Source organism: Oncorhynchus keta, chromosome 26 (genome assembly GCF_023373465.1).
Source record: "Oncorhynchus keta strain PuntledgeMale-10-30-2019 chromosome 26, Oket_V2, whole genome shotgun sequence".
In the NCBI taxonomy this organism is placed as follows: Eukaryota; Metazoa; Chordata; class Actinopteri; order Salmoniformes; family Salmonidae; genus Oncorhynchus; species Oncorhynchus keta.
The window spans coordinates 39,291,207-39,317,289 of NC_068446.1; the positions used below are offsets into that span (position 1 = coordinate 39,291,207).

At 43.7% G+C, this 26,083-nt stretch overlaps 1 pseudogene across 1 annotated transcript in view; it reads left to right on the forward strand.

Annotated features, from left to right (window-relative positions):
- The window catches only part of LOC118359373 (EGF-like repeat and discoidin I-like domain-containing protein 3), a 46,425-nt pseudogene that overhangs the window by 247 nt on the left and 20,095 nt on the right, over positions 1-26,083 (forward strand). The window contains exons 2-3 of the transcript XR_008080592.1: positions 13,220-13,342; positions 13,913-14,044. The product of XR_008080592.1 is annotated as an EGF-like repeat and discoidin I-like domain-containing protein 3 (transcript). The remainder of the gene's footprint in view (positions 1-13,219; positions 13,343-13,912; positions 14,045-26,083) is intronic.

Below are 26,083 nucleotides of genomic sequence, written 5' to 3' on the forward strand. Positions count from 1 at the left end.
TATAATGCGTTTAGCATGCCGTGTGTCGGTTGACATCAGTCGATGGTGTCATCAGTGTTTTTCTTCGGAAAGTGGTGCAATTTATATATTTCGACAGTGTGTGAGTAAGAGGTAGACATTCCAAGCCTGGCATAAGTGGCAATACCAATTCAGTTCCTTTCCCAAAGTAACAACCGCGCATTCCTGTGTTGGGAATTGGAGAGTTATTTGAGTGAGTCATTGGAACACATTGCCGCATCGAATCGAGCACGTTTTCATTTGAATATGTAAAAAAAAAAATATATATATATATTGCTTTATTTGCTCTAACAATATGCAATGGACAGTTTTTAACACACTTGTTATCTACAGTAGTGAGTGGTTAAGTCTGACGTGGCTAATCTAATTTGTATCACTCCCGCGGTAGCAATATTGCTTAAACTACTATCAGCCAACTACTATTCTATGTAGGTTTAAAGATAACATAAGCCTTGGTTACAGTGCCTCAGGAACCAGGAAACCTATTCTGGATAGCTTTTCAAAAAATCTTAAGGCATGAGTAGCTAAGTATAAAAACATCCTTTATGAAAGAACACACACACCTAAGGGCATTCTGTTCAAAGTGCTGTTCACAGTAGTGTCCATTATGTTTGTCCAACTCTCATCCGCATGTCGTTGGCACTGCTTTGTTTGCGCCCAGGAGATGTGGGCGACTAGAAAGGACATACAGAGGACTGTTGCCTTCATCCTCAACTGTCGTCAGAAAAGTGGACATTTTGTGACCAGCGCTATCCTACTTTTCAGTTTGATATGCCTAAAGCAATCGAGTCTCCGATTTCGAAGTTTATCTCACCATATAACTCTAGGCACAAGGACACATTTTAAAAATTTACACTGAACATTTGACAAATACACATTTACTGGAAGAACTGAAAATGGAAAGTTTTCTTGAATTTGTTTCCCAAAAACTCTTATATCTGCTCTTATTTAAGATGTCTGCAGAAAGAATGGGGTGTCAGCGACGACATGACACCCTGACTTAATAAAAAATATATTTTGGTGATTGAACTCCAGTAAGTGAAGTGGCTTTACACCCGATAACTGAATTTCATTATGGTTCCCTGATCTGTACTACACAGAAATGCATAATTATGGAAATGAATGTCATTCTCTTCATGGTGATGTATTATAAATAGATTCTAACAGGTATAAATATGCAATATCCTCTTTTGCTTATTTGGGTCTTATTCTACACACTGACTAGGCTCGGTGGTATACCGTATCCTGGGGTATTTGGGAAAAGCCAAGGGATGATATTTTTTTTTTATGCTGTCATCTATTTAAAAAAAAAAAAAATTCAATAGATGTGAATATCTGTAGCTACTTTTAAAGTTAATACCTGCAGTTAACTTGTGCAATACCTTAAGAGATAAAGTAGATTGAGTTCTTCATTACACCTTATTTTACATTATAATGCTTACCGTAGTCCTCCAGAACAGTTGAGCCAGTCATGTGTTTGTTTGTAAATAGCACAACGGGAGAACGTGGGAGCTGGTGAGTCCATAGCGTTCTGTATATATCAGCTAGTTTCTTTTGTGTGTGTGGCCCATGGGAGGTGATGAAGTTACATATGTATACAATATATTACTAAATGTTTGCCATCAGATATCTTATAATGGCTTTAATGCCAGAAGTCAAAGGGCTCTGGTTGAGCTCTGTACAGTTGCCATTTTATCCCTGTGCATCTTACTAGTGTTTTTTTTCCCCCTTGTCTGTTGTTCTCCCATCTGCTGCTGCTAACAGCGTCTGTGATTTCATTGTTTGTGCTAATTTTGTTAGCATTCTGGTAAGAGGCCAAATGGACTTGTCTTGCGTTTTAGTGCCCCCTTGTGTGCTATGTTGGTAATAACGTAAATCCCAGGATGAGAGAAGGACGGTAATGACAATATTAAAATCTGGATACCGCCCAAGCGTAACACTGACTATTCTTTCAATGACCTCTGCCCCCAAGCAAGACCAAATTTGGTTGGTCCAGACCGGATCATATCTGAACCAATCATAGATGTAACTTGCATGAAAATTACTTTCTGACAATTAGAAATGTACAATATCTGAAAATGGAATTAGACTCTTGGATGAACATGGATGAACGCTTCACGGGTAGTGTGTCTTTTTCGTTTGGTTTGTAGGTTACTGCAGCTTGTTTGGCCCGTTGTGTCAAGTCACACCGGTTCACAGTGACCTTGTGCAGAAAAGTAGTCCCATCACAACCATTTTCCCACTGATCTTTGTCGATAGCACCTGCTAAATTCTGTGCAGCAATGTTGAGAGCAGTAGCAACACTTTTGCATATCTCCATGGCTAACGTTATCTTTCAAAAAAAGCAGCGGTAGCAAGGATTATCTACACATACTGAGCAGCTCATGTTATAAACAGAAGCGTGCTACATGGCAGACCAATCCGAACTCATCTCTCAGCATGTCCAGCCCATTCATTATCTCAGCTAATCATGGCTAGCGGGAAGGTTCCTGTCTTTTTCTGTGGCTAAACCAATTAGGCTTGTAGTTTAATGATTTTATTTGTATTTACAGATGGCATACATGTTTGTTATTAAGCCACATTAAAGTTCACATGTTCCAGAACACATTTCTGCCAAAAACACATTTTGATTAAAAAACATTCAAATGTCTCCTGTGAAGTAGTGATGTGCGACATTCACCAAGCTTCTTGAAACGGGTCACACATTGGGTTTGCTTTTCTCAGATTTTAATTTAAGCTCTGGTTTAATGCTACACACGTTTGTATAGACTGTATAATTTTGAGAAATCCGCAAAACAACGTCCGCGCCCCCAGGCACATTTTGTTTTTGTTTTGAGAAAATGAGCATCCAGCATCGTTGTAAAAAAATAAAATAATCATAGTACTCTGCTGTGTTATTGTGCATTCAATGATGAGGGGGGGGGGAAACTGTTAGTTGTGTGAAGTAATATCGCAAACGGACGTGGCAGTTTCACCGCTACGGATTGCAGCTTTAAAGGAGAAAGTCCCTGCCCTAAAATACAGTCACTCAATTTTCTTCTCAAGGGCATTTTAGACTAGCCACGGTAAATAGGTGTGGCGGCTGCAGCAACCCAAACATTGAGTCACTTCTCTGGATGTTGCCGGCAGATGCAGACTTCAGAGTTCAGCCAAAAATCTGGGAACTTCCTGCCACAAATGACCACTCTAAGCCATGCAGAATGTATTCATCATGCCCCTTGGCCTGTTCCACTTTGTATTGTGTTACAGCCTGAATTCAAAATCAATTCCATTATTGCACATTTATTGAAAATGAAATACAGAAATGGAATTTACATAAGTGCAGCAGTGAGTGTTTCTGGGTAAGTCTTTAAGAGCAGCAGTGAGTGTTTCTGGGTAAGTCTTTAAGAGCAGCAGTGAGTGTTTCTGGGTAAGTCTTTAAGAGCAGCAGTGAGTGTTTCTGGGTAAGTCTTTAAGAGCAGCAGTGAGTGTTTCGGTAAGTCTTTAAGAGCAGCAGTGAGTGTTTCTGGGTAAGTCTTTAAGAGCAGCAGTGAGTGTTTCGGTAAGTCTTTAAGAGCAGCAGTGAGTGTTTCTGGGTAAGTCTTTAAGAGCAGCAGTGAGTGTTTGGGTAAGTCTTTAAGAGCAGCAGTGAGTGTTTCTGGGTAAGTCTTTAAGAGCAGCAGTGAGTGTTTCTGGGTAAGTCTTTAAGAGCAGCAGTGAGTGTTTCTGGGTAAGTCTTTAAGAGCAGCAGTGAGTGTTTGGCTAAGTCTTTAAGAGCAGCAGTGAGTGTTTGGGTAAGTCTTTAAGAGCAGCAGTGAGTGTTTCGGTAAGTCTTTAAGAGCAGCAGTGAGTGTTTCTGGGTAAGTCTTTAAGAGCAGCAGTGAGTGTTTGGGTAAGTCTTTAAGAGCAGCAGTGAGTGTTTCGGTAAGTCTTTAAGAGCAGCAGTGAGTGTTTCTGGGTAAGTCTTTAAGAGCAGCAGTGAGTGTTTGGGTAAGTCTTTAAGAGCAGCAGTGAGTGTTTGGGTAAGTCTTTAAGAGCAGCAGTGAGTGTTTGGGTAAGTCTTTAAGAGCAGCAGTGAGTGTTTGGGTAAGTCTTTAAGAGCAGCAGTGAGTGTTTCGGTAAGTCTTTAAGAGCAGCAGTGAGTGTTTCGGTAAGTCTTTAAGAGCAGCAGTGAGTGTTTCGGTAAGTCTTTAAGAGCTTTCCACACCTGGATTGTGCAACATTTTCCCATGTATTGTTTTCTATGTTTTTCCAGCTCTGGTTGTTGATCATTGCTAGACTACCATTTTCAGGTCTTGCCATAGTTTTGACATCAATCTACTTGAAAATCTAACTCGGCCAATCTGGAACATTCAATGTATTCTTAGTAATCAACTCCAGTGTACATTTGGCCTTGTTTTAGGTTATTGTCCTGCTGAAAGGTGAATTCATCTTGTCTGGTGGAAAGCTTACTGAACCAGCTTTTGCTCCTGGATTTTGCCAGTGCTTAGCTTTTTTTTTTCATCCTGGAAAAACTCCCCAGTCCTTAACGATTACAAGCATACCCATAACATGATGCATCCACCATTATGCTTGAAAACATGGAGAGTGGTACTCAGTTGTATGTTTGGGGCAAATCCAATACTTTGTATTCAGGACAAAAAGTGAATTGCTTTGTCACATTTTTTTGAAGTATTACTTTAGTGGCTTATGGCAAACAGGATACATGTTTTGGAATTTTTGCATTCTGTACAGGCTTCCTCCTTTTCACTTTCATTTAGGTTGGTATTGTGGAGTAACTACAATGTTGTTGATCCATCCTCAGTTCTCCTATCACAGCAATTAAACTAACTGTTTTAAAGTCACCATTGGCTTCATGGTGAAATCCCTGAGCGGTTTCCTTCCTCCCCGGCAATTGAATTAGGAAGGACGCCTGCATTGTTGTAGTGACGTGGGGTATTCATACACCATCCAAAGCGTAATTAATAACTTCACCATGCTCAAAGGCTGCTTCAGTGTTGTTTATCTTTACCCATCCACCGATAGGTGCCCTTCTTTGCGAGGCATTGGATAACCTCTCTGGTCTTTGTAGTTGAATCTGTGTTTTGAAATTCACTGCTTGACTGAGAGACCTTACAGACATTTGTATGTGTGGGGTACAGAGATGCGGTAGACACTATTATTGCACACAGTGAGTCCATGCAACTTGTTAAGATAATTTTTACTCCTGAACTTATTTATGCTTACCATAACAAAGGGGTTGAATACTTATTGACTTATTTCAGCTTTTAATTTTTAATTAAATTGTAAACATTTCTAAAAACATAATTCCACCTCAACATTATGGGGTATTGTGAGGGTAGGCCAGTAAAAAAGAAAAGAAATTTGGCCTATAACAATATGTGGAAAAAGTCGAGCGGTGTGAATTCTTTCTGAAGGCACTATACCTGTCCCTACACTTTCCTTACTGAACCCTTTCCATGTTACTGAACCACCAGCAGCCCTGCTGCACCAGGGAGCCAAGGAAAGGCCACTGTTTTGGTCTTCATCCTGCCCCAGCAGTGTCATATAAAATGTCTTCAAGACCAGGGAAGAACTGAAGGGTCTGGGAATGAAGGCAGGGAGTTTGTTATAGGTAGCTTTGACTGGGAAGGCTCAGTGTAAGATTCAGTGCCTGATTTGACAGGAGCTGACCTTTACATGGCTAGCCTGGTTATGCATCTACAATAGTTGCTGCAAAGGACAATATCAGAGCCAGTATAGTTTGGGTTGGTTCCATGGTAGGAATCGGGGTCACTGGTCCCCTGTCTTCAGACTTGTGGGGAGGGAAGTGCAAAGCCATGTTTTGTGTCATGCTGAGGCGTAGTTCTTCTCACAACAAGACCACTCCAGTCAGCTGAGAGAGACGAGGCTAAATATAGCTGGACTGCAGGGCCAATTGCTCGATTTCTAGTGTGTGTTTGTCCTATGAACCATTCAAAAGGCTGCTGCCTGCCATAGCCCTTGCCATCTACAGTTCCAGTATGGTCCAGCCTTTGGGGACCTGTCTCATTTTGTTCTGACGACTTTGCTTTTAATGTCAACCGATTTGGGTCTCATATTAATTTTGAATAACGACCGGCTAATGAATCTTTCATCGCAGTATGGAACATTCTAATTCGGGCTTCAATCATTGTCGCTCGTCCCACATTCCAATCTGCTGTGTTAAATATTTTAAACGCCATCCCATGATGTAGCCAAACTCCATTCAAACTTCGCAGTGTTATTTTGTGGCCACCAATGAGGCTCACTTGATTAAAACTTTCCACAGTTGAGACGTTTTTCCAAGTTACGTTTCTGCTCGTTATACACCACCTGAAGTGTAACACAGAAAAATGGTAGTCATGCAGAGATCGACAGGTTGTTGATTGAATCTCCGAGCTGACAAGGTAAAAATCTGTTCAGCCAAAGAAGGCAGTTAACCCACTGATCCCCGGTACGCCATCATTGTCAGTAAGAATGTGTACTTAACGGACTTGCCTAGTTAAAATAATAATATACTAGTGTTTTGCATGAAACTCATAGAAGCTACTGTAGCCTAAGTTCAGGTATATTCCCTTCATTTCATTGTGCTTTCTCCTTCTTTGGTGCTTAATGAATATCAACCCCCCCGGTTCCCACTTTGGCTGGTGCTCTACATGTGACAAATTTCCTACAAATCACATCGGCTTTGATGGCCTGTCTGTAAACTGTCAACTGTGTCCAGTAGAAGCTCCCGCTAGCATTCTATAAAATATTCTGGGCACACAGTTACTTGCTCCAGTAAACTCAGGACAGACACACCTGTAGGTTACTTGCTCCAGTGAACTCGGGACAGACACAGCTGTAGGTTACCTGTGCAAGCGATAAGAAGTAGGGCCGGAAGGTAGCTTAGCGTTTAAGAGCTTTAGGCCAGTTACTAAAAGGTCACTGGTTCGAATCCCCGAGCTGACAAGGTGAAAAAAAATCTCTGTGCCCTTGAGCAAAGCACTTAACCCTAAATTGCTCCTGTTAATTAAGTCACTCTGGATAAGAACTTCTGCTAAATGAATCAAATGTAAATGTGAAAACATAATCGGTTATTTATGACGCATTACAAATATTTGTCCAATACATTGAGGAAATATTATCATTCTAACAGACTTTGTTACTTGCTGTTTGAGGTGAAGAAAAATGACTTTGAGAAGCTCCACAGCTCATTAGTGGTGGACAATCAGAAATACTATCAGACATCCTGAAATTGGCACATTTATAGACATAGACATGTGCATAGGCCAGGTAGCCTAGGCCTACTTCTAGATGTGTAATTAGGTGTGCACCCTTACTCAACATTCACCGTTGTCGACGCCTGTTGGTCACCCTTGTTGGTCACCCTTGTCGGTGCGTGCCTGTTGGTCACCCTTGTCGGTGCGTGCCTGTTGGTCACCCTTGTCGGTGCGTGCCTGTTGGTCACCCTTGTCGGTGCGTGCCTGTTGGGTGACGCCTCATTTCCTGGATCTCTTAATCCCAAAACCTCAGATGGTCTCTATACAGGGAAATGTATTTCCTCCGACTACGACGCAGGAGGCGTTTACTTACATGGTCAACTCATGTCCTAACTCTAATCCTGTCTGTCTGTCTGTCTGTCTGTCTGTCTGTCTGTCTGTCTGTCTGTCTGTCTGTCTGTCTGTCTGTCTGTCTGTCTGTCTGTCTGTCTGTCTGTCTGTCTGTCTGTCTGTCTGTCTGTCTGTCTGTCTGTCTGTCTGTCTGTCTGTCTGTCTGTCTGTCTGTCTGTCTGTCTGTCTGTCTGTCTGTCTGTCTGTCTGTCTGTCTGTCTGTCTGTCTGTCTGTCTGTCTGTCTGTCTGTCTGTCTGTCTGTCTGTCTGTCTGTCTGTCTGTCTGTCTGTCTGTCTGTCTGTCTGTCTGTCTGTCTGTCTGTCTGTCTGTCTGTCTGTCTGTCTGTCTGTCTGTCTGTCTGTCTGTCTGTCTGTCTGTCTGTCTGTCTGTCTGTCTGTCTGTCTGTCTGTCTGTCTGTCTGTCTGTCTGTCTGTCTGTCTGTCTGTCTGTCTGTCTGTCTGTCTGTCTGTCTGTCTGTCTGTCTGTCTGTCTGTCTGTCTGTCTGTCTGTCTGTCTGTCTGTCTGTCTGTCTGTCTGTCTGTCTGTCTGTCTGTCTGTCTGTCTGTCTGTCTGTCTGTCTGTCTGTCTGTCTGTCTGTCTGTCTGTCTGTCTGTCTGTCTGTCTGTCTGTCTGTCTGTCTGTCTGTCTGTCTGTCTGTCTGTCTGTCTGTCTGTCTGTCTGTCTGTCTGTCTGTCTGTCTGTCTGTCTGTCTGTCTGTCTGTCTGTCTGTCTGTCTGTCTGTCTGTCTGTCTGTCTGTCTGTCTGTCTGTCTGTCTGTCTGTCTGTCTGTCTGTCTGTCTGTCTGTCTGTCTGTCTGTCTGTCTGTCTGTCTGTCTGTCTGTCTGTCTGTCTGTCTGTCTGTCTGTCTGTCTGTCTGTCTGTCTGTCTGTCTGTCTGTCTGTCTGTCTGTCTGTCTGTCTGTCTGTCTGTCTGTCTGTCTGTCTGTCTGTCTGTCTGTCTGTCTGTCTGTCTGTCTGTCTGTCTGTCTGTCTGTCTGTCTGTCTGTCTGTCTGTCTGTCTGTCTGTCTGTCTGTCTGTCTCTGTCTGTCTGTCTCTGTCTGTCTGTTTGTCTGTCTGTCTGTCTGTCTGTCTGTCTGTCTGTCTGTCTGTCTGTCTGTCTGTCTGTCTGTCTGTCTGTCTGTCTGTCTGTCTGTCTGTCTGTCTGTCTGTCTGTCTGTCTGTCTGTCTGTCTGTCTGTCTGTCGCCAATTTAATGCGATCCTACATAGTCTGCAGTTTTAAAAGGTCGTTTCCTGTGAATTTATGCATTTTGACATGTTATTTTGCTCAAACATAAGAACAAAATGAATGCGGCTATATTCATTGTTTTTGGATATTTCAATTCTCCCTGACTGTCTATTTTATTTTGGTGATTGTTAGTTCTCAAAGATTATATTATTTATAATTATAAACTGAGTGGTTCGAGCCCCGAAAGCTGATTCGCTGACAGCCATGGTATATCAGACCGTATACCACGGGTATGACACAATTTATTTTTGTTGCTCTAATTACGTTGGTAACTAGTTTATAATAGCAACAAGGCACCTCTGTTTTTGTGGGGGTTTTTGTATATGGCCAATATACCAAGGCTAAGGGTTGTATATCCAGGCACTCCGTGTTGTGTCGGGCTTAAGAACTTAGCTGTGTTATATTGGCCATATACCACAAGCCCCCTCGTGCCTTATTGCTTCAATATATTATCGGTCCATTATCTTTTCCGTTTTTAAGTTTACACTCCAACCCAAATGTTTTTAATTTTTTGTTATTATTTTGTAAAAAATGTTTACACTGTTTGGACTGAGGCAACCCGAAAATACACTTAGGCGGCCCGCCCAAGAATTACAATGGCATAAAAATACCTGAAAGAGTCGGGCTGTTACTCACTAGAGTTTTACAATAACAGTAACAAACTGCCATGTGGGCCTGTCACCCCTGGCTGCCACACTGAGCTGAATGACTGGCGTATAATGAGGGGACATGCCTTCTCATACACCAGTATACTAAACATTAGGAACACCTTGGTAATGTTGAGTTGCACCCTGCCATTTTGCCCTCGGAACAGCTTCAATTCATCGGAGCATGGACTCTACAAGGTGTCGAAAGCGTTCCACAGGGATGCTGGCCCATGTTGACTCCCACAGTTGTGTCAAGTTGGCTGGATGTCCTTTGGTTGGTGGACCATTTCTTGATACACACGGGAAACTCTTGTGTGGAAAAACCCAGCAGCATTGCAGTTCTTGAAACAAAGCTTGGAACTTACTAACATACCCTGTTCAATGTTTTGTCTTAGACATTCACCCTCTGAGTGGCACACATACACAGTCCATGTCTCAATTATCTCAATGCTTAAAAATCCTTCTTTTACCTGTCTCCTCCTCCTTCATCTACACTGATTGAAGTGGATTTAACAGGTGACATCAATAAGGGATCATAGCTTTCACCTGGATTCACCTGGTCAGACATTCTTAATGTTTTGTCCACTCAGAGTATATCAAGTACACACTAGTTACATTTAGTGGCAGTAGTGGGGTCCTGGTGTGGTGGGATCCTGTTGTTGAGCAGAGGTCAACACCTAAAACCGCCACTGTAGACACTTATCAGGGCATGTTTATTCAACTGCTATTAACTCTTAATCATTGACCTCCTTTTTATATTCTCTCACGGAGACTGAATATTAATCGGCGAGGGTGATACAAGTGTCTCTAGCCTATAGTCTCCTCAGACTTAACACTTGACTCAAATTTCAGCTGTTGAGAGAGGGAGACTAATCAACCAGATCAGCTGATCAAACATGTTGATACCCCCCATTGCTGCCAATGAGTCAGCAAAGTATTTCTAACCTATGCTCCGTCTCCATTCCCATTTAATACTGAGGATAGATGGATGATGAATTGCTGTGGCTGGACTCCCCATGCCTCCCCATGAGTTGGGGCCAATTTAATTTCTTGTCCATTCAGGAAGTATACGGAAATTCCAATTCCATGACCAACTGCCGATGAGTCAGAAAACCCCTGTCTAAACTCCACCCTGTCTAAACTCCTTCTCCATTCCTATTCATTACTGAGGAGAGAAAGATTATGAATTGATGTGGCTGGACTCCCCATGCCTAAATAAAGGTTAAATGCAAATACATCTTGAATACTTTTTGAATAGACACAAATGAGTGCACCACTTAGTTTTGTTTTATCAACAGATGTATTTAAAAAAAAAAATGTAAAGGAACATTTTTGTAAAGGAACTATTTGTGGAAGCGAAATGATTTCTCAATAAATGAAAGTGAAACTTTGGCTATAAAGAAAGCCACAGGTTATCACTGAAATGTGTTGACAACATAGAAGTTAATAAACCACTTCCCTATGATCACTTGATGTTGGTTGGGTAGCTTCTGCAGAACAGCAATACTGAATGAGCTGTTTTTATTTGGAGAAGAACATGAGTTAAGTAGCTATTTGATGTCCCAGTTTATTTAGGCCATTTCTAGGGAGTCGTGGTGGTTAGACCACCGTTTTAAAGCTGCAACCACCTTGACAAATGTGTCTCTAATTGAATTTACTCACATAAACCCAGTAAGTAGCACATGATCCACATTTCAGTTTCGAAGACCAGGGCTGTGTTCAGTAAGGCATGAAATGGAAGAGAACTCCGAAACTCCATTTTGTTTTCATTGCAAAACATTTTGCTTCGGTGTACCCTAATGAGTTAGGTCATTGTTCTGATGGTCATTCTTTCAACATGGGCTACATTTTGCTTGGCACTCAATGTTTTTCGAAAGGAGCTGTCTGCTGCGTAGTAGGAAGTAGGGCTGGGAATTGCCACGGACCTCACGCTACAGTAATACCACAATACTTAGGTGCCGAGTTTTAATATTTTATGTGTATTGCGATTTGATGTTCCAAACATATTGCTCACCATATGTCTGCTGCAGAGGGATGAGAGAGCCACGATTAAAACAAGTTTTGATCATTCATGGAGATAAAAGGGCTGAAAACGCATTGGCTTCCTGTTTTGAAAAGATTACTAACAAGCTATGAAGGAAACAATTTTGGTACGAGTACAGCCAATCAGTGCAAAAATATTTTTATGTTTTATCAAAACTAATATCCTGATATATATTATTATATATTATTAAGATTATCACTAGTTTGTCAAAAGACACCTAAAGGACTCTCGGACCATGAGAAAGAAGATTTTCTCCAGCGTGTTCAGGACCTCAAACCGTGATGAAAATTCAACTTCCAATAGGACAACAACCCTAAGCACACAATCAAGCCAACGCACGAGTGGCTTCAGGACAAGTCTCTGAATGTCCTTGAGTGGCTCAGCCAGAGGCCAGACTTGAACCTGATCAAACATCTCTGGAGAGACCTGAAAATAGCTCCCCATCCAACCTGACAGCTTGAGAGGATCTGCAGAGAAGAATTTGAGAAACTCTCCAAATACATGTATATGTATGTGTGTATATATGTATATCATTGGATGGCCTTTGATTACTTTGAAAAGGCATCCTTCCTTCCTTGAAGAATTCCGATCTAAATTTGTTGGTTTGGGGAAGGCAATTAGGTGGCAGGTTTTCTTTATCCGATCGAAATCAAACACTTCTAATCTGTGATTGGCTCGAGGGAACTGTACTGAAACCACCTTTTTTTTTTATATAGTCTGTTCCCAAAACAGGATATGAAGACGCAAGCTCCACTGGCACAGGTTAGAGCCATGTTCACCCTGGATAAACTTGCCCAGAGGTTGTGGTGTGTTTGGATGCCAGAGAACGAGGGGAAACACTGAGACGGAACGCTTTGAGTCTCACCAACGTGCCATCATTTTTCACCATGTGGGGTCCGCAGACCCCCGAATTCAAAGCAATCGGTTCACATAGTCCACAGCGATCAGTTGGCAGTTACCAGCTATTATTCCCCACTTCCTTCACAAATAACTCTTTCACTTGTCAGTTCGTTCTAAATTTAGACTTTCTCCAGTCTAATCTAACATCAGCATTAAATACAAATTCCCCCACATAGCTTCCTTTTCCCCTAGTGGCATTGTTTTTCCTCTTGTAAGAAATATAGGCTATAGGGAGTTTCCACCATGTCTACACCAATCCAATGGTTTCTGTGGGGGGAGGAGTGTACAAGTGCACACTTCAGGAGAAAGTAGAGATTATTGGGAGGCACGGTCTGAATTCCCCCCGTGAGCCTCATGCCAAAAGCTCGAAACACTGTGGACTGACCAGGCTGGAGCCAGACTCATTAGTGACTGGAAACCTCCAGTATCTGTGTGTCTTGAAACGCTGTGTCAGCAGACTAGCGCAATCAGACAAGCCACTCATGACAGTCAGTGCTGTGTCATCTCTTGACCTGTCCAAATCAAGTCCACTGGCCTAATAGGAGTAGACAGTGTGGTAGGTGTCAGTGCGTTGTTAACTCTATTACTGAGTCACCAGGAAATGCCAGGCCTCTTTGTAGGAATTACAAGGCAACAAAACATTGTGTCAATGCTGATCTGTGTGCCACTACGGGGTAAACGATTGAATACATTGTTGAATAACCAATTTCCTTTTTAACCTTTGTTTTGGAAAGAGGGTCTTCTGACTTAGGCTTCCTGATTAAATATTGGTCACTGTTCCTCTCTCCCAGGTGACTACTGTGAGATAAATGTCTGCAGTAATGGGGGGAGCTGTGTGACTGGCCCCAGATCCTCCTTCATCTGTATCTGCCCTGATGGCTATACTGGGGACACGTGCAATGACACTGAGACTGGTAAGGGCAACGGAGCAATATATCTGCACAAAAGCATAATTTTAAAAATGTATTTTTTAAAATTTAACTAGGCAAGTCAGTTGACAACATTCATATTTACAATGATTGCCTACCGGGGAACAGTGGGTTAATTGCCTTGTTCAGGGGCAGAATGACAGATTTTTCGGTTACTTCCCCAATGCTCTAAGCACTAGGCTGCCTGCCGTCCCATTATAGCTAGGTATTTTAATTAGTATCATGTATAGTTATTAAATTGTAAAGTTATTTGTAGGCCAGTTATAAGGAGTCCCAAGCTGTTATGAAGGCCTATAGCAAGTCTTTCTGAAGCACTATGGGTGTGTTGAGGGTTCATTTTAAGGTGTTACTCCGACAGATGGTACATGGGCAGTGTTAGAGGAAGCTTCTGTGAGGCTGTCTCTGTACTACAAGGTATTGCCCTAATGCTATTCTTCCCTATTCTCCTCCCTTGCCTCTCTTTGACCCAAATCGTTGCTGTAGAAAGAGAACGTGATCGCGGTCCCACCTACCTGGTACAATGAGAGTTAATAATAAGTTCTATTTGCTTCCCAGGGCCCTGCAACCCAAACCCCTGCAAGAACGATGCCTTCTGCGACGTGACTGGCCAGAAACGCAGAGGGGACGTCTTCAGCGAGTACATCTGCAAGTGCCAGGATGGCTTTGATGGAGTCCACTGCCAGAACAGTAAGAGTCCTCTGCCAGGGCAGTAAGAGTCCTCTGCCAGGGCAGTAAGAGTCCTCTGCCAGGGCAGTAAGAGTCCTCTGCCAGGGCAGTAAGAGTCCTCTGCCAGGGCAGTAAGGGTCCTCTGCCAGGGCAGTAAGAGTCAGCTGACTTCTGCAGCAGTAGCCAACATGAGTTGATGCCTTCACACAGCACACGCGAGCTGTCCAAAGCAAAAAGAAGTGCCCATCAATCTACTATTCACTTTTTCAGGAAAGTGATATACAAAAGTGAACCTTCAATAGTGAAAATACTAGCAATATCCTGGCTACTGTTGATAGTCTGCTAAAAGATGGCTACAAAAAGACACCTAGCATTTGTCTTCCCTAGCCTACTGTAGCCATGACAGTCTGTCTTTTGGAACATTTGTCTTAAAGGGGCTGCGTCCTATTTTGAGAAATGTAATTCTAAAGAATAGAGTAATGACTTACATTGCTAACTTATATTACACAGCTTTTTAATACATATCATAATGACCAAATGTAGCCTATTAATAGCTGAATATAGAGGCCCTATGGGTTGCCATTCTTTCTCTATGTCCACTGGGCCAGATGGATTACCAGGACGTGTACTCAAAGCATTCGTGGACCAACTGGCAAGTGTCTTCACTGACATTTCCAACCTCTCCCTGACCGACTCTATAATAACAACATGTTTCAAGCAGACCACCATCATCCCTGTGCCCAAGGAAGCGAAGGTAACCTGCCTAAATGACTACTGCCCCAAAGCACTCACGTCGGGAGCCATGAAGTGCTTTGGAAGGCTGGTCATGGCTCACATCAACAGCATCCTCCCGGACACCCAAGACCTACTCCAATTCACATACCGCCCCAACAGATCCACAGATGACGCAATCGCACCTCACACTGCCCTTTCCCACCTGGACAAAAGGAACACCTATGTGAGAATGCTATTCATTGACTACAGCTCAGTGTTCAACACCACAGTGCACACGAAGCTCATCACTAAGCTAAGGACTGGGACTGAACACCTCCCTCTGCAACTGGATCCTGGACATCCTGATGGGCCGCCCCCAGGTGGTAAGAGTAGGCAACTACACGTTTGCCACGCTGATCGTGGACTACAGGAAAAGGTGGACCGAACAGGCCCACATTAACATCAACGGGGCTGTAGTGGAGCGGGTCGAGTGTTTCAAGTGTCTTGGTGTCCACATCACCAATGAACTAACATGGTCCAAACACACTAAGACAGTCGTGAAGAGGGCACGACAAAACCTTTTCTCCCTCGGGAGACTGAAAAGACTTGGCATGGGTCCCCTGGTCCTCAAAAGTTTCTACAGCTGCACCATCGAGCAACCTGACCCGGTATGGCAACTGCTCAGCAACAGACCTTAAGGAGCTACAGAGGGTAGTGCCAACGGCCCAGTACATCACTGGGGCCAAGCTTCCTGCCATCCAGGACCTCTATAATAGGTGGTGTCAGACTCCAGTCACCCAAGTTATAGATTGTTTTTTCCCCAGCTACCGCACGGCAAGCGGTACCCGAGCGCCCAAGTCTAGGACCAAAAGGCTCCTCAACAGCTTCTACCCCCAAGCCATAAGACTGCTGAACAGTTTAATAAAATCGCCACTGGACAATTTACACCCCCCCGTTTGTACACTGCTGCCACTCAATGTTTATCTATGCATAGTCACTTCACCCCCACTTACATGTACAAATGACCTCAACTAACCTGTACCCCCGCACACTGACACGGTACCGGTGCCCCCTGTATATAGCCTCGTTATTCTTATTGTGTTACTTTTTATTATAACTTTTAATTTGTCTACTTGGTAAATATATTCTTAACTCTTCTTGAACTGCACTGTTAAGGGTTTGTAAGTAAACATTTCACGGTAAAGTCTACACTTGTTGTATTCGGCGTTTGATTTGAAGAAAACCATTTCTTCTGACATGGTGTTGATACAGAAAAAACTGTTATTCTGGTATTGGTGTTGATGCTGAGGCGGCGGTAGGGGGCCCAGGCGGCGGTAGGGGGCCCAGGCGGCGGTAGGGGCCCAGGCGGCGGTAGGGGCCCAGGCGGCGGTAGGGGGCCCAGGCGGCGGTAGGGGGCCCAGGCGGCGGTAGGGGGCCCAGGCGGCGGTAGGGGGCCCAGGCGGCGGTAAGTGGGTTTTTCAACCCAAGCAGCTGTTGTCCTTACGGGAGCGTCTCTCCGGATATGGCAAGGTTCAACTTCCAGCTGGCAGCATACGCTTGGCCCCCGAGCAGCCTAAAGCACTGCACATAAGAGACAGGTGGTGACTGTGTGCTGCTATGTAACAGAAAAAGGGAGCAACCACAAAATATGGGAAAAGTTCATTTAGTTTGGAAGGAATTGTATACATGTACGTTCCCAAATGTACGGCTTTAAAAAAAACAAATCAAGGTCAAATGTTTTAAAGTATGCATGGTGAACATTATTAGGTCTACAGATTAAAAAGTGGTTGATTATGACAAACACAATGATGCAATGTGTTGAGCTATCCATGGCTTGTCGGTAATTAGGGGTTTGTGTGAGAGAATATGTGTGACCGTGAGTGGCAGGCAGATTTCTGGTTGTTTTTAGGAGGTGCCACAACCACACAGGATATGGCTAGTCTGAAGTGGACAGGTTAAGCTCTGCACCCCCGTTTCTGTGACTCAAATGCTCTATTTACAGTAACTTCTGCTAGCATTCTGTGTACAGTAGATTCTGGTAGCCACACTTGCTCTGTTTACAGTAGTTTCCACTAGCCACACTTGCTCTGTTTACAGTAGTTTCTGCTAGCCACACTTGCTCTGTTTACAGTAGTTTCCGCTAGCCACACTTGCTCTGTTTACAGTAGTTTCTGCTAGCCACACTTGCTCTGTTTACAGTAGTTTCTGCTAGCCACACTTGCTCTGTTTACAGTAGTTTCTGCTAGCCACACTTGCTCTGTTTACAGTAGTTTCTGCTAGCCACACTTGCTCTGTTTACAGTAGTTTCTGCTAGCCACACTTGCTCTGTTTACAGTAGTTTCTGCTAGCCACACTTGCTCTGTTTACAGTAGTTTCTGCTAGCATTCTGTGTACAGTAGTTTCTGGTAGCCACACATGCTCTGTGTACAGTAGTTTCTGGTAGCATTCTGTGTACAGTAGTTTCTGGTAGCCACACTTGCTCTGTTTACAGTAGTTTCTGGTAGCCACACTTGCTCTGTTTACAGTAGTTTCTGGTAGCCACACTTGCTCTGTTTACAGTAGTTTCTGGTAGCTACGCGTCATTGCCATTGTTATTTACATTTACTTCATTTAGCAGATGCTCTTATCCAGAGCGACTTACAGTAGTGAGGAAATGCATTTGAATTGTAATACTTATTTTGTACTGGTCCCCTCTGGGAATCGAACCCACAACCCTGGCGCTGCAAGTGCTATGCTCTATCAACTGAGCGACACGGGACCTTATGAATGTTCTACAGGCGCCACAGCCATCTATATTTGGGCCCAAAAGTTTGCCATCAAAATCATGTCGGCAAATTTACTTTCGACAGACGGCAATGTTGTCATTATAGTATGGTCGTTATAGTATGGTCTCCCCTCAGATCTTATTTAGCTAGCTAATGTTATACTGCATATATAGTCAACCTGGTGACATCAACATAATGCCAAAAGGTTTTCCTGCTTATTATTTATCTCCATTTTATAAATGTCCTTTTATTTCCAAGCCACTGTAATGCACTTTTTATGGAATCTTCATCAGCGCACATTTGACAAAGCATTGAGTGGAATGTTCCATGGGCATTGTGACAAAACGTGCAACCCATGAAATGGTCCCCTTCAGGCAGGGAATGTACTTTTCCCCTCTTGTTCTCGGTTTGGATCCAGGCGCTTTGCTCCTACGTGTTCGGTCCTTCTGCTAGCTGATGCTGCCCGTGGGGCAGAGGGACACGCACAGAGAGGACTGCAGTTGTCGACACTATTTATCCCTTTTATCTGCAGAGTCGTCCACAGCAGCGTGTCACAGAAACCAGAAACAGTCCCATCATGTCAACAACACTTATCAGTTTTCCCCCGCCCTCCTCACACCAAAGTGAATCTTCTGTGGTACTGCCTACTGGGCAATATGCAGTTCAATCTGTCAGTTCGGATTTCTTCTTCGTTTTTCAGCCAGGGACAACATTCTATTCATACTCCTAAATGTTCATGCCCCTAAATGTTCATGCCCCTATAAATAATTTAAAAGTTCACAGCAATGTTTATCTATGTGCACCACAAAAGAGTACTTAACCAAGCTCTGACTCCTTAGTACATTACCCACCTCCCAGAAAAGACAAGGTAAAGCGTCAGCTAGCTTTTTACGCTACTTAAATAATGTTTTTGTGAGGACTGTAAAGATCATTCATTTGGCTGCGGATGTATGTGAGGTTCCTTGGGCTTGTCTTTCTCTGCCCCCAAACTTCTCATTTCGAACTCCTGATGCCTGTTTTTTATGTATTTACATTTTTTGTATTGCTCAGTAATTAGTGTGTGTATTGGGGAAGGTGTTCTGTGTGTGTGTGTGCTAGAAAGAGTGTGTGTGTGGGCAGTGAGTGAGTCGCATCCTCGGCAGCTCCTACAGGCTGGGATCAGAGTGTGTGGTGGGAACAAGGCGACCGAGGCTCTGTGACGGTAAGGCTCTTGGAAAGCAGCCAACCCGGATGCGTACAGCAGTAGCAACATCTGCCCTGCTGCTTAAAGGTTGACATCCTCACACTCATACACACACTTGCATTCTAAAACACACTGGTATACACAAACATGGCAAACCCCACCGTACACGCAAACCGGACTCTCTCTCTCATGCTCATCCAGCCAATGGAAAGTGGTCACGAACGCAGCACTCCCAAGACATCAGCTGCCCTGTTGCCGGGGTAAAGAGGGAAGTGGAGGCAGAAAAGTGAATGAAGTCTGCCTTGACAATGTCACAGCCTCCGCTAAAGGTCTGACGCCAAGCACTTCTACCCACCGTGTGAAATTGGCCTGAAAGCTTCAATGGGGAGGCAGTGACCAAGACTGAAAGCCGTGTCTGACGCTGTTTACTCACTTTAGCATCGGCACCTAAATCAGATTAGACGACTGCAGCTGAGACTGAAGTGGTCTCGAGTTTAGACGTTAAACTGGTGATCGCCTCTGATTTATTCTGTGTTGGTTATTTTGAGATGTTTGTCAACAGATTATTGTGTGTGTCGGTAATTAGAGGTTTGGATTTGTGTGTGAGAGAGAGAGAGTGGGATTATATGCCTGCCACTCACTCATTTCTGGTTGTTTTTAGGAGGTGCCTCAACCACACACAGTATGTAGCTAGTCTAAAGTGGACAGATTAAGCTCTGCACCCCCTGGGGAGGTCTGTGGGTGTTTGCATTTTTGTGATTCAATACTTTGTTTAGTAGTTTCTGCAAGTCACACTGTTCTGTTTACAGTCGTTTCTGGTAGCCTTTCAGCAAGGGGAGGCCATTTTCCTAAATTGGTCATGGAAAGGAATTTGCTAACACCAGTTCAGGTCAGTTCAGGTCAGTTGCACTAAGCATCAACACAATTACTTTTCAGTTGCTATAATGTTTTTGTAATGCTCTGTCACACAGTATTGTCTATGGTCGGACCACCTACAATATTATGGTCATATAATTACTTATAGAACCCTGTAACCCTGAATTATAGGATCTCTGACCTACAATATACTGTCAAATCTCAATGTTTTAATTTTAGGACATTTTCTAAAAACCCTCAGTCATAACGCAAAACACATGGCCTCACACCACGGTCGGAGCCAGGGCTATTCTAGGACTTTCTTTTTGGTCCTCTGAGGTCTTTTGTCAGTACCCAAAAGGCTTTCACAAAGCAAATTACAACTTCATATACTTTAATTTGGCGGTTGTGTGGCTAGACTTGGCTGTGCATACTACCAGTGGGACACCCCCTAGCTGTGCCCCCATGCCAGGAACTTGTCGGACCTGGAACTGTTGGGATTGGATAGAGCACTGTCCCTGTCATTTTGTTTTGGTCAACAGCTGAGGGATGGTGTTAGAGAATTGAGCACACTCTTTTGATCTAATAAGCTCATGAGGAATTTATAAGTTTGATTCTTGAAGAATATATGGCTTTTATATCATGAATTTTACAAGTCACAAAATGAATGTACAAATCCCAGATTTCCCCGTTTTAAATACAGATGGCCAGTTTAACCCGGCCAGTTTAACCCGTTATCAGCGAGCATAGGATCACATAAACATGCCATGACTCGGGGACCTCCACAACACTAAAGGAATAGACCTCTGCAACACTAAAGGAATAGACCTCTGCAACACTATCAGGATCTGTCAGTACCCAAAAGGCTTTCACAAAGCAAATTACAACTTCATATACTTTAATTTGGCGGTTGTGTGGCTAGACTTGGCTGTGCATACTACCAGTGGGACACCCCCTAGCTGTGCCCCCATGCCAGGAACTTGTCGGACCTGGAACTGTTGGGATTGGATAGAGCACTGTCCCTGTCATTTTGTTTTGGTCAACAGCTGAGGGATGGTGTTAGAGAATTGAGCACACTCTTTTGATCTAATAAGCTCATGAGGAATTTATAAGTTTGATTCTTGAAGAATATATGGCTTCTATATCATGAATTTTACAAGTCACAAAATGAATGTACAAATCCCAAATCCCGTGCTTTTACACCTGCATTGTTTGCTGTTTGGGGTTTTAGGCTGGGTTTCTGTACAGCACTTTGAGATATCAGCTGATGTACGAAGGGCTATATAAATAAATTTGATTTGAACACTAAAGGAATAGACCTCCGCAACACTAAAGGAATAGACCTCCGCAACACTAAAGGAATAGACCTCCGCAACACTAAAGGAATAGACCTCTGCAACACTAAAGGAATAGACCTCCGCAACACTAAAGGAATAGACCTCCGCAACACTAAAGGAATAGACCTCCGCAACACTAAAGGAATAGACCTCCGCAACACTAAAGGAATAGACCTCCGCAACACTAAAGGAATAGACCTCCGCAACACTAAAGGAATAGACCTCCGCAACACTAAAGGAATAGACCTCCGCAACACTAAAGGAATAGACCTCCGCAACACTAAAGGAATAGACCTCCGCAACACTAAAGGAATAGACCTCCGCAACACTAAAGGAATAGACCTCCGCAACACTAAAGGAATAGACCTCCGCAACACTAAAGGAATAGACCTCCGCAACACTAAAGGAATAGACCTCCGCAACACTAAAGGAATAGACCTCCGCAACACTAAAGGAATAGACCTCCGCAACACTAAAGGAATAGACCTCCGCAACACTAAAGGAATAGACCTCCGCAACACTAAAGGAACAACACTAAAGGAATAGACCTGAACAACACTAAAGGAACAGACCTCCGCAACACTAAAGGAACAGACCTCCGCAACACTAAAGGAACAGACCTCCGCAACACTAAAGGAATAGACCTCCGCAACACTAAAGGAATAGACCTCCGCAACACTAAAGGAATAGACCTCCGCACCACTAGACCTCCGCAACACTAAAGGAATAGACCTCCGCAACACTAAAGGAATAGACCTCCGCAACACTAAAGGAATAGACCTCCGCAACACTAAAGGAATAGACCTCCGCACCACTAGACCTCCGCAACACTAAAGGAACAGACCTCCGCAACACTAAAGGAACAACACTAAAGGAATAGACCTCTGTCACACTAAAGGAATAGACCTCCGCAACACTAAAGGAATAGACCTCCGCAACACTAAAGGAATAGACCTCCGCAACACTAAAGGAATAGACCTCCGCAACACTAAAGGAATAGACCTCCGCAACACTAAAGGAATAGACCTCCGCAACACTAAAGGAATAGACCTCCGCAACACTAAAGGAATAGACCTCCGCACCACTAGACCTCCGCAACACTAAAGGAATAGACCTCCGCAACAGTAAAGGAATAGACTTCCGCAACACTAAAGGAATAGACCTCCGCAACACTAAAGGAATAGACCTCCGCAACACTAAAGGAATAGACCTCCGCACCACTAGACCTCCGCAACACTAAAGGAATAGACCTCCGCAACACTAAAGGAATAGACCTCCGCAACACTAAAGGAACAACACTAAAGGAATAGACCTGAACAACACTAAAGGAATAGACCTCCGCAACACTAAAGGAACAGACCTCCGCACCACTAGACCTCCGCAACACTAAAGGAATAGACCTCCGCAACACTAAAGGAATAGACTTCCGCAACACTAAAGGAATAGACCTCCGCACCACTAGACCTCCGCAACACTAAAGGAATAGACCTCCGCAACACTAAAGGAATAGACCTCCGCAACACTAAAGGAATAGACCTCCGCAACACTAAAGGAATAGACCTCCGCACCACTAGACCTCCGCAACACTAAAGGAATAGACCTCCGCAACACTAAAGGAATAGACCTCCGCAACACTAAAGGAACAACACTAAAGGAATAGACCTCCGCACCACTAGACCTCCGCAACACTAAAGGAATAGACCTCCGCAACACTAAAGGAATAGACCTCCGCAACACTAAAGGAACAACACTAAAGGAATAGACCTGAACAACACTAAAGGAATAGACCTCCGCAACACTAAAGGAATAGACCTCCGCAACACTAAAGGAATAGACCTCCGCAACACTAAAGGAATAGACCTCCGCACCACTAGACCTGCGCAACACTAAAGGAATAGACCTCCGCAACACTAAAGGAATAGACCTCCGCAACACTAAAGGAACAACACTAAAGGAATAGACCTCCGCACCACTAGACCTCCGCAACACTAAAGGAATAGACCTCCGCAACACTAAAGGAATAGACCTCCGCAACACTAAAGGAACAACACTAAAGGAATAGACCTGAACAACACTAAAGGAATAGACCTCCGCAACACTAAAGGAACAGACCTCCGCAACACTAAAGGAATAGACCTCCGCAACACTAAAGGAATAGACCTGTGCTGCTCTATCATTTTAAAATCAAACAATACATTTGACTTTGTTTTTACCAATCTCACTACATAACGACAACAACATTTGAAAAAACTGGGTCAATTTAAGTCCTTTAGTCTTAAAACTCAACGTTACACTGCAAGTCAGATGGCTTGTTGATGGAAAGATGGTGCATGTTCAAAATTATAACAAGCTAACGTTAGCTAGCTACGTTGGATATTTGAGCTCCTATCTGATATCTTAGCACCGTGTTTATCTAGCCAGCTAGCTAGCTTTGGAGCTAATGTAGCGAGCTAGCTAACACCAAAGATGAAAGGGTTAGTTATCGTAATCTTTGGTCCAGTTTCTGCTGTTCTGCCTGCGGCCATGGAACCCTTTCCTGTTCACAGGATGTGCTCTCTCCCTCTACCTCCCTCTTTACCTCCCTCTACCTTTGAACGCTCGGCTATGAAAAGCCAACTGACATTTACTCCTGAGGTAATGCTCATATTCAAAAAGGAGACCGTAATTTTGCTTTCTAATGGTCATGATCTTGGAAGAAGTTCATATATTCATCACTGCTGAAGTGAAGGCCATCTTCACTTGGGGAATGAAACTTTTTAGTTAGCATTACGACAGTATCAAAAATGTTTGATTTTTGTTTTTACTCTCCTCAATCTGGTTGGAATTGTAGGCTGATCGAGCAAAAGCGAGGGCTTTTCGATATTGCACGCTACTGTCTTTCCAAGCTAGCCGGAAGACTTCCAGTTTGGTGGAGCGCCATTTTATTTCCGATTGTCTGGGAGCTTGCGTCAGGGCTCGGGTGTCTTCTGTATACCAGGGAGCTATTTTCTTGTGACTATTGTCTGGGAGCTTGCTTCAGGGCTCTGGTGTCTTCTGTATACCAGGGAGCTATTTTCTTGTGACTATTGTCTGGGAGCTTGCTTCAGGGCTCAGGTATTTTCTGTATACCAGGGAGCTATTTTCTTGTGACTATTGTCTGGGAGCTTGCTTCAGGGCTCAGGTATTTTCTGTATACCAGGGAGCGATTTTCTTGTGTCAATTTCTTTTTGGTTTTTACGCAACATTAACTGATTTTTGTACTCCGATGTCTTTGGGTAGGTGGAGTCCGAAAGGATATCTAGTCTTTCTATTGTCAGAATTTATAGCGCACCTTTTGAATCCTTGGTTTGGGTGTGAGCAAATTATTTGTTTGCAAACGTACTGAGATGGTGGTCCGATAGTGCAGGATTCTGAGGTAAATTATTTTGATCTACAATATCTATTCCGTGGGACAAAACTAGAGCCAGGGTATGATTGTGGCAATGAGTAAGTCCAGAGACATGTTGGACTAATCACACGGAGTCAATGATGACTCCGAAACACTTTTGGAGTGTGTCTGTGGACTTCAATTGAAATTTGCTGTCAAATGTTAGCAACACCTCCGCCTTTGCGGGATGAGCGAGGGGATATGGTCACTAGTGTAACCAGGAGGAGAGGCCTTATTAAACACAGTAAATTCATCAGGCTTGAACTATGACTGCCTTGGAAGTGAGGTATCTAACATTAAGTAGTCCTATTTAGTGATGTGCGGTATTATTGCGATCTTTTTCAATAATGACTAATTCAGTAGGTCTTTAATTCCAGTGAGATTGCTAAGGCGCAGACCACCATGTTTTACTCCACTACATTCCTCCCATACATTTCCCCTGACACCCAAAAGCACTTAGTACGTTATAAATGCTCAGGCATGACAGCAATATGGTCCAGTACACACGCATGTCAATATAACACATTGTCAACCCTACTGCCTCTGTGGCAAACTCCACCGTCGCTGGACCAGACACTGGCGAGTCGCGGTTTTGTCTCACCAGAGGTGATGTTTGGATTCACGTTTATTGTCGAAGGAATGACTGTTACACCGAGGCCTGTACACCGGAGTGGGATCGATTTGGAGGTGGAGGGTCCGTCATGGCCTGGGGTGGTGTGTCACAGCATCATCAGACTGAGCTTGTTGTCTTTGAAGGCAAATCTCAACACTGTGTGTTACAGGGAAGACATCCTCCTCACTCATGTGGTACACTTCCTGCGGGCTCATCCTGACATGAACCTCCAGCATGACAATGCCATACTGCTTGTTCTGTGAGTGATTTCCTGCAAGACAGGAATGTCAGTGTTCTGCCATGGCCAGCGACGAGCCCGGATCTCAATCCCATTGCGCATGTCTGGGACCTGTTGGATTGGAGGGTGAAGGCTAGGGCCATTTCCCCCAGAAATGTCCAGGTAACATCTCCCAGCAAGAACCAAAAAATCTGGTGCAGTCCATGAGGAGGATATGCCCTGCAGAACTTAATGCAGCTGGTGGCCACATCAGATACTGACTGTTACCTTTGATTTTGACCCCCCAATTTGTTCATGGACACATTATTCCATTTCTGTCAGTCACATGTCTGTGGAACTTGTTCAGTTTATGTCTCAGTTGCTGAATCATATGTTGTTCATACAAATATTTACATGTGTTAAGTTGAGAGTGAGGATCTTTTTGGGGGTGGGGTTATAAGCAAACGAAGCATGACAATTGCGTACTTTTTCCACCACTGTACTTAAATACGTATTAAAACCAGACACTTTTCGACGTTTACTCAAGTAGTATTTTACTGGGTGACTTTCACTTTTACTTGAGTCATTTTCTATTCAGATATCTATACTTTTACTCCGGTATGGCAACTTTTTTTTCACCACTGGTTATGAGTAACAGTGTGTATTTACTATGGATCCCCATTATGGCAGCAGCTACACTTCCTGGGGTCTGGCAAAATTGAGGCTGTGTGTAACCCTCTGTGTGTGTGTGTGTGTGTGTGTGTGTGCCTCACTCGTGGGTGCCTGCCTGGCACAGAATCACACTCTTCACTGATGGCTACTAGGGAGATTTGGGTCATATTCTACACAGATATGGTAAACGTGTTGTCTGAAACGGCTCCATATGTAGTGCACTACTTTTGACCAGAGCCCTATGGGGAATAGGGTGCTATGTAGTGCACTACTGTTGACCAGAGCCCTATGGGGAATA